General features: G+C 40.1%; 1 protein-coding gene across 3 annotated transcripts in view; it reads right to left on the reverse strand.

The window, feature by feature from the left end:
* Window positions 1-7013, reverse strand: part of LOC124140335 (potassium voltage-gated channel subfamily KQT member 1-like) — a 152698-nt gene extending 145685 nt beyond the window's left edge. The window contains exon 1 of one of the 3 annotated variants that reach the window (XM_046507866.2): window positions 6896-7013. The gene's annotated coding sequence lies outside the window, so the exon portion shown is untranslated. Of the gene's footprint in view, window positions 1-418; window positions 618-6681; window positions 6862-6895 lie in introns of those variants that run through there. The other 2 variants (XM_046507867.2, XM_046507868.2) reach the window with 2 other exon arrangements.
* Window positions 7014-9881: the final 2868 nt, after the last annotated feature.

Below are 9881 nucleotides of genomic sequence, written 5' to 3' on the forward strand. Positions count from 1 at the left end.
AAGGCAGTTAATCCAAATCTGTCCGATTTATGAACTGATTTGATTATTGAGAAATGTTACAAGACTGTGTACAACATTGGACTGAATCAATAGTGTCCTCTCCATATATTCACAGCTGATCAGCTCTCCCACGCTGCAGGACAGATTGCATAGAAATCACATGCCTCGATCTCAGTCAAAACACAGCTGTGAGCCTGTTGCTTAATTGTTTTAATGTAAAACAAAAATAACGTAGTTGAGAAATCCCATTGATTTTGTTGTTATTCACCCAAGATTAACATCTGAACATGTACAGTGTGTGTGAGTGTATTGATCACTGCATGTTGTTACACAGGGGAAACTTGTATGGTCGTGACTGAGGGAGTTCCAATGCTGTAGGGAGATACGACAGTTATCAACCATCTGTGCTAAAACTCACCTTGTGACGAGAGCAGTCGACGCGAATAAGTCCCACACCACCTCACGTGTTGAACATAGACTTCACGTATCCACACGTGTTTACCATGACACAGAACCGTGAGCTAATACACTGCTTTTCAAATACAAGTTCAATAAAATGTTGCCTAGTGGAGCGAATCATGTGTGTGGCCGTACCATAAGACCGTCAAACAATGACATGCCTCAAGCCTGGCTTGCTTATTAAAGTACACTCCATGTCGGACTTAACGGAGTGTAACAGCTGGCCTAAACAGGACAACAAGCAGTGATCAGGTTTACCTGCTCAGGTTAACGACAGGTAATTATACAGGTGTTAACCTGCAATTAGGATCTAATGCCTAGCGGTCAAAACATCCCATATTACCTCCAATAATGGATCATGTACATACTGGTCAAATGATATTTTACATCGTCGTAGATATTTATTTCAAAACCGATGTGGATCTCGTACCTACATTACAGCGTTCATGGTCGGGTGCCCACAACTGAGACAGCACAGGGTACTGCAAGACACAGCTGATTCTATTTTTATCACATATTCTTATATTCACATTCGGAGAACATGGATTTGTGCTGTAGGGTGCAGTAAGCTCCTCATTTGTGATTGGTCTTCCATCCACGATCAATGGTAGCTCTCATGAACACAATTCTATACATACAGCCACACAATTGATTTTCATGCTATTTTGAGATTTATTTTTTAGGTTTTTCAAAAGGAATTTATGGCAAAATTGGGAATTTTGCACATTAAGAATAATTTTGTTACCCTCTGTGTGAATATAGTTATTTGGGTATTGTTTTGTGATATTAGGAGGGATCCTCTGATAGTAATGACAATTGTTAGCTATCATCACAATGGGTACATGGAAATGGTGCTGCAGTTAACAGTTGCCACTACTCTTCTTGGGATAGTGAATCGCTATCCTAGAGTTGAATTAGGCCAAGTTCATTGTAGTTTTCATGGAGATTTGAAATTATTCATCAGTTTCATCTGACTGAAAGAAGCATTTTTATTACTTTAGCACTAAGATATTCCAATATCCATGAAAACTTTTAGATTTTATAGAAACTTTTTTCAAACATATTTTACCATCAGCTATTTATTTGTTGACTTATATTTTTACACATATGCATTACTCTATACTTGATGTTGGGAGTCTTTGAAAGTTAAATCTAGATGTCAGGCATAGGTCTACTTTCCACCATTTCCATAAAAATATCAGTTTTAATGCCTTGGCCCCTGCTGAGACCCTTATCCAAACAAAGGCAAAAAGTGAGCAGGGCTCACTAATACCCCCGACTGAGACTCCAACATGTTACTAAGTTCCAAACATAAAATCAGAAAATCCACTTATCATAATCAAACTTTGCACTGCACCTCCCCTATTAATATAGAAACTATGCCAACAATTGGAAAAGAATCTATGAAGTAGTTTGAGTGAGTTGGTAGTGAGTGAGTTGGGTTTAACGCCGCTTTTAACAGTAGTCCAGTCAGGGGTATAATAATTGATTCACACAATGGACCCTTAATTCCATCAAAGCAGCCTCAGGCCTCAAAGTTACAACTAAAATGGTCGCCAATGCGACCTAAATTTCAATTTGTCTACTGTCTAAAATTCAGAGGTAGCCAAATGACTACCTTGAAAAATATCTTGTGGCGACTAACTTCTATTGCTACACATTTGTGGACACAAAAATAAACATGTCTGCTACTAATTGTACTCACAAATAATTCCTCCTAAAGTCAACAATGAACCGAAATACATAAATATTAATGCAATTAGCATTTTATTTTAGTTGATAGTTTATTGGATAAGCAAGGATATACCTATATAATCTAGTAACATAAATTGCACCATTGCTCGAGTCACAAATAACAAAACTCAAGTACAGCATGTAAAGTTTCCACTAATATACAATTCCAAGACTAGTGCAATGACTTGTACATGTAATAGTTATTTGATAAAATATAATTTCAAACGAATTGGGCTACGTACAATATTGGCTTGACTTCTTGATTTTACCACTGGCTACCTGGAAAAAACTACTTGTAGCCATATGTCTACTTGGTAAAAATTTAAACTTCGAGGCTTGCAGCCTTACAGCTGAGGGGACCCAGGATTTGTGCACAAGTGTTACAGTACCTTAAATTATCCATTGGCGTGTGGTGAGTTTTGAAAACAAAAATAACTAATCGTACAGCCATTCTTCCAACCTATGAACAATGGTGCACAGAACAGTGTACCATCTGAGACACCAGAAACCCACACCTGTATTCATCTGCTGGAAGCAAAGATGTCAGACTGTAACCATCATCAGCCATGGTGTGTTATGGTGTATTAGGCCAATAGATCTCACTGTAGATGTGATAAATATGATTCATTTAATGCAACAAATCAATAAGTTCATTTTGAGAATTTCCTTTTTTTTGCTATTAAACTACTATAAATAGACAATGCCATTTAGAAAGTGGTCAAATGTAACAAATGTTACATTTGGGATAACACTTTCTGTGTAAAGTACAAATTCTAGAACTTTTTGTGGAAGCCTCGGTGGCTGAGTGGGTTAGATCACTAACATTGTGTGCTGGTGATTAGGTGCCTCACTATTGGAGTGGGGCGGTCGGGTAGCCTAGTGGTTAAAGCGTTCGCTCGTCACGCCGAAGACCCGGGTTCGATTCCCGACATGGGTAAAATGTGTGAAGCCTATTTCTGGTGTCCCCCGCCGTGATATTGCTGGAATATTGCTTAAAGCGGCTTAAAACCATACTCACTCACTCACTCACTCACTCACTATGGGAGTGTGGGTTCGAATCCCGAAACGGACTCAACCCCCAAAAGTATTAGAATCTGTACTTTACTAAGAAAGTGTTTTCCCAAATATAACATTTGTTATATGAAACTACTAGGAAAATACTTTTCATATTGAGAAAGTACAAGAAAAACAGGTTCATTTTCATGTAAACTTGTCCTTTAGTATTAGGGTGATCTGATGTAATTGTGGCATAAGACAATGTGTAACACAGTTTCAGAACATCTGCGGAATACAATCCATATCCAACGTCAACTCAATCTGCAGTTCGTCATAAGCCCCATCCAGCTCAGACCGACTGTTCTAACACTGCGCTGTATGCCAGGCATATTTCCCACGTATTCTTAGTCTGACCCTGGCATGATGTCCCTATTAAACACTGAGTCGAAACTGATCACCAATTTCACTGAAAATGGGAACTGCATGTTTACGCAGGGAGGAATCAACTAGCAATATGTGGCCATGACTCAACATGCACTAGATTCATGAATGTTTACATCAAGCTGCCTGCTTTGTTAAGAATTTCACTTTGTTTGTGTGTCACAGTATACATATTTTATGATGCATTTAATGATCTTTTCTCGATAATCCTTTTTACGTCCAAACATTTTCTTCCTGACAACACAAACGTCCTCAGCAATCAATAGAGCCATCATCCTCGACCATTCAATTGGTATCTTCTTAACATAAGTCTTGATCTCAAAAGAGTATTCCTCAAGCACAACAAATCCAAATACATGTTTAATGTCAGCGCAAGCCATTTAGTCTCTCGCTCTCAGAATCACAACTCTTAATGGGCATCATACTCTTGACACAAGAACATCGGCGAATACTAATGGCTATGAAAAATACTGAAAACATTTACCAGTGTAAAAAGAAAAAGTTAAAAGTTGTACTTTTTTGCAGTTTATAAAGGCCAGTCATCCTTGCTCCAGTGTCCTGTATGAAATGCTCTATTGTTTTCTTAAGGACATAAACCAATAATCAGTTTTGGTATCATGATGAGCACGTTCAACACAAATGATCTTTATCTTACTGTTTCTGTGAGTGAGTGAGTGAGTGAGTGAGTGAGTGAGTGAGTGAGTGAGTGAGTGAGTGAGTGAGTGAGTTTACTAAAAAAAAATCCCGAAGTCAGTGAGTATTATACATCCCGACATGGTCCCAGCAATCCTTGAGCCGTTACAAACCCCAAGTTGTGACACCCACAGACAAGGCAACCACACACAGATGGGCTTATAATGAATAAACAAAAAAACAATGTCTGATATTATCCGTTTCAATGTTTTGGCAAGTCAAAACTGGTAACAATGACAGCACTGCTCTGTACCAAGTAGACAATATGGAGGACACGTGTCAATCTGCTTGGAACGTGGAAGAATGGATGCCTTTCATTTACAACACAGCAGTCACTGGGGGAAAGCAGGGCAAGTGGAACATGTTCCGTAATACCCAAGATGCACTGGGTAGGTGTCGTACCATTCCTCTGATTACCTGACTGCAAGAATAACTAGGAACGAGTTGATTACATGACAGAACACACCCTCTGTTGTTTTTGCACAGCCGATCAATCGGTACTAAATTAATCACGGCCTAATAACTTACACGCCCACAAAGTACAAACATTGTGACAATAGTGACACACCTACTTTCGGTTGCAGTACGCATTCATAAAAAAATGTCATATGAATAATTATCATCTTCAAATACAGCTATGAAAACCTGTTCCGATTCTGACCTTTGGTGGTGATTGGCTTGTGAAATATTCATGTAGCCAATACACAGGTGTTATAGCAGGACAATTTACAATAGCACAATAATAAATGTTTGATAATTTACCTACATTTTTATAAGAAAACCAATTAATTTTGACTTTATTTTCATTATTAATCAATATTTAAGAATATTTTGATAAACATTGGCTTTTGGTTAAATGTAGGTTATGTCAGTAAAGCCAATGTTATCAGCACTGTCTTTTTAAAAATACATAAGGTTATTTTTAATTCTCAAAGAGATCAGTGCATAAAAATATAAGATTCAAGATAAAATAATATTCAGGAAAATGAAACCCTAATATGGTTTGAGGTCTAACTTAGATGGGGGAAAACATTGTGTCATGAGTTTATTAAAAATGTTAGTAAATTTTGGGAGCTTACATATGCTTTACCGCGCGTTATAACTGAAGCGCAATAACGAGGGAACACTGTACGTAACAACTTGTAATGTGTGTGAAAAGTCGTACAAAAATACGCTATTTGAAGGGGGCTTGGCCTAAATGCAAATGTCCGATTGGGATTTTAAATTTCCGGACCCCTGGGTCTAAGTCTATATGATGCAGGTATAAAACACTAGTACACTGTATCCACTCGTACAAGGGTTAATTGAGCCTCATTGAAGGAATTGCGTAAAAGTGAATTCTTTTGTTGTGGACATAGAGGTATATTCACAAAAACTTGAGTCAGTTGAGTAAAGTGTAAAATAAACAGGTGTCTGTGGGGCTGTGGAAAATGGACAAAGGTGAAGAAGGTGCTGGGCTGACAAGCACTTGTGGAGAAAGGGCTTAACACCAGAAGCCATCCATGTACAACACTAGAGATGGATGCCCCTATCTATACCTTCATAATGAGGTGGGTATCATTAAGTATGACAGGGGAAGCCACGGAGACGAGTCAACATCATAAAATGATCCAGAGAATTCCCGACATGATGATGACCCACGGCAAATGACTGAGCAGAGAGTATCTTCCAATACCACAGAATGAAGAAAGTCCCAGCTTGTGGTGTTCCAAAGCTTCTGACATCTAATCAAAAACGCACCAGGGACATGTCTCGGGATAATCTATCTGTTTGAACCTGATCCAGAAAGGTTCTTGCAAGAAATTGTGAATTGGATGAAACCTGGGTTCACCAAGTCTAAAAAATAACTTGTAAGTATCTGATCACTGCACATACCTAATGTTCGTCCATTTTAAAAAAAAACTCACAGACCTCGCCATATTTTACTGACTTGTCACAGCGAAACGATTTGTTTCCATGGTTATACCTCTGTTATCATGTAATGTCGGCAACAAAAGATTTCACCATTATGCCATTCTTTCTATTTGAGACTCAGAACTTATCAATATACCTTGTATATGACAAACAGTGTATACGGACAATATCAACCAACCATGAGGCCTTCTCTGCCAATCCCTCCTTTGTGTAGACAGAACATACCGTTCTTCCACACTGACTAATCATTACCAATGTTGGTACCCCAGGACCTTAGATATTTTAAACAATAACATGCAGCAGCTAGGCCTGACTCAAAGTAGAATTGCATGAAAATCCATGCTGCTGAAAAGTATTATCACCCACTTGATAATCAATGTAATGCCGAATGCAACATCAATTTCTCACAAGTAACTGAATCATAGATTTGAAGGCTGTGCTCACCTCTCCTCACCAAACACCACTCCGACATGTCATGAATGTGATGAAACTGGGTGTCGTGACAGGCTTATCGCTGAGGGAGTCTGAAACTGTATGGTGCAGTCACTAAGCTACATCAAACAGTGGGCTTCATTAATCAGCAGTAGAAAATGTTCCAACATTCACGGACAGTTTTAGTCTCTGTGGAAGCAGAAGTATTAAAGCCTATTTTACCTACCTGAGATGGTACCGTGGGCAGGTGATAACATCCGACGGGTTGTGATAACATCTGACGGGTCGCGACAGCGTGCTCATCAATCAATAGTCGTCAATTGATCGGGATATACATACACTACAACATATATGATACAAGGAGGATAGGCTGCAGGGGCACGTTTTCCCTCTCACAGTTCTCCAATAGTTTTCACATCAATTTCACAGTGCCATGGCTCTCACATCAATTCATAGTCCAATAGTTCTCTCTTTAATTCATAGTCCCATAGTGCCCACATCAATCTCAGAGTTCTCACATCAGTCTCACAGTTCTCACATCAATCTTACAGTTCCACAGTTGTCCCATCCATCTCACAGTCTTATAGTTCTCACATCAGTCTCACAGTCCCAAAGTTCTCACATCAGTCTCACAGTACCAAAGTTCTCACATCAGTCTCACAGTCCCAAAGTTCTCACATCAGTCTCACAGTACCAAAGTTCTCACATCAGTCTCACAGTACCAAAGTTCTCACATCAGTCTCACAGTCCCAAAGTTCTCACATCAGTCTCACAGTACCAAAGTTCTCACATCAGTCTCACAGTACCAAAGTTCTCACATCAGTCTCACAGTACCAAAGTTCTCACATCAGTCTCACAGTCCCATAGTTCTCACATCAGTCTCACAGTCCCATAGTTCTCACATCAGTCTCACAGTCCCAAAGTTCTCACATCAGTCTCACAGTACCAAAGTTCTCACATCAGTCTCACAGTACCAAAGTTCTCACATCAGTCTCACAGTACCAAAGTTCTCACATCAGTCTCACAGTACCAAAGTTCTCACATCAGTCTCACAGTCCCATAGTTCTCACACCAGTCTCACAGTCCCAAAGTTCTCACATCAGTCTCACAGTCCCAAAGTTCTCACATCAGTCTCACAGTACCAAAGTTCTCACATCAGTCTCACAGTCCCAAAGTTCTCACATCAGTCTCACAGTACCAAAGTTCTCACATCAGTCTCACAGTACCAAAGTTCTCACATCAGTCTCACAGTCCCAAAGTTCTCACATCAGTCTCACAGTACCAAAGTTCTCACATCAGTCTCACAGTACCAAAGTTCTCACATCAGTCTCACAGTACCAAAGTTCTCACATCAGTCTCACAGTCCCATAGTTCTCACATCAGTCTCACAGTCCCATAGTTCTCACATCAGTCTCACAGTCCCAAAGTTCTCACATCAGTCTCACAGTACCAAAGTTCTCACATCAGTCTCACAGTACCAAAGTTCTCACATCAGTCTCACAGTACCAAAGTTCTCACATCAGTCTCACAGTACCAAAGTTCTCACATCAGTCTCACAGTCCCATAGTTCTCACATCAGTCTCACAGTCCCAAAGTTCTCACATCAGTCTCACAGTACCAAAGTTCTCACATCAGTCTCACAGTACCAAAGTTCTCACATCAGTCTCACAGTACCAAAGTTCTCACATCAGTCTCACAGTACCAAAGTTCTCACATCAGTCTCACAGTACCAAAGTTCTCACATCAGTCTCACAGTACCAAAGTTCTCACATCAGTCTCACAGTACCAAAGTTCTCACATCAGTCTCACAGTACCAAAGTTCTCACATCAGTCTCACAGTACCAAAGTTCTCACATCAGTCTCACAGTACCAAAGTTCTCACATCAGTCTCACAGTACCAAAGTTCTCAGATCAGTCTCACAGTACCAAAGTTCTCACATCAGTCTCACAGTCCCATAGTTCTCACATCAGTCTCACAGTCCCATAGTTCTCACATCAGTCTCACAGTCCCAAAGTTCTCACATCAGTCTCACAGTACCAAAGTTCTCACATCAGTCTCACAGTACCAAAGTTCTCACATCAGTCTCACAGTACCAAAGTTCTCACATCAGTCTCACAGTACCAAAGTTCTCACATCAGTCTCACAGTACCAAAGTTCTCACATCAGTCTCACAGTACCAAAGTTCTCACATCAGTCTCACAGTACCAAAGTTCTCACATCAGTCTCACAGTACCAAAGTTCTCACATCAGTCTCACAGTCCCAAAGTTCTCACATCAGTCTCACAGTACCAAAGTTCTCACATCAGTCTCACAGTACCAAAGTTCTCACATCAGTCTCACAGTACCAAAGTTCTCAGATCAGTCTCACAGTACCAAAGTTCTCACATCAGTCTCACAGTCCCATAGTTCTCACATCAGTCTCACAGTCCCATAGTTCTCACATCAGTCTCACAGTCCCAAAGTTCTCACATCAGTCTCACAGTACCAAAGTTCTCACATCAGTCTCACAGTACCAAAGTTCTCACATCAGTCTCACAGTACCAAAGTTCTCAGATCAGTCTCACAGTACCAAAGTTCTCACATCAGTCTCACAGTCCCATAGTTCTCACATCAGTCTCACAGTCCCATAGTTCTCACATCAGTCTCACAGTCCCAAAGTTCTCACATCAGTCTCACAGTACCAAAGTTCTCACATCAGTCTCACAGTACCAAAGTTCTCACATCAGTCTCACAGTCCCAAAGTTCTCACATCAGTCTCACAGTACCAAAGTTCTCACATCAGTCTCACAGTCCCATAGTTCTCACATCAGTCTCACAGTCCCATAGTTCTCACATCAGTCTCACATTCCCAAAGTTCTCACATCAGTCTCACAGTACCAAAGTTCTCACATCAGTCTCACAGTACCAAAGTTCTCACATCAGTCTCACAGTACCAAAGTTCTCACATCAGTCTCACAGTACCAAAGTTCTCACATCAGTCTCACAGTACCAAAGTTCTCACATCAGTCTCACAGTACCAAAGTTCTCACATCAGTCTCACAGTACCAAAGTTCTCACATCAGTCTCACAGTCCCAAAGTTCTCACATCAGTCTCACAGTCCCAAAGTTCTCATATCAGTCTCAGTCCCATGAATCGTCAGCGTGTAAGTGACAGCCAACTTTAATTTACCTAATGTGGTGTGTCATCAGGAACATTCATGTTATACCAACA

Source organism: Haliotis rufescens, unplaced genomic scaffold (assembly GCF_023055435.1).
Source record: "Haliotis rufescens isolate VD_foot unplaced genomic scaffold, xgHalRufe1.0.p SCAF_5, whole genome shotgun sequence".
Lineage (NCBI taxonomy): Eukaryota > Metazoa > Mollusca > Gastropoda > Lepetellida > Haliotidae > Haliotis > Haliotis rufescens.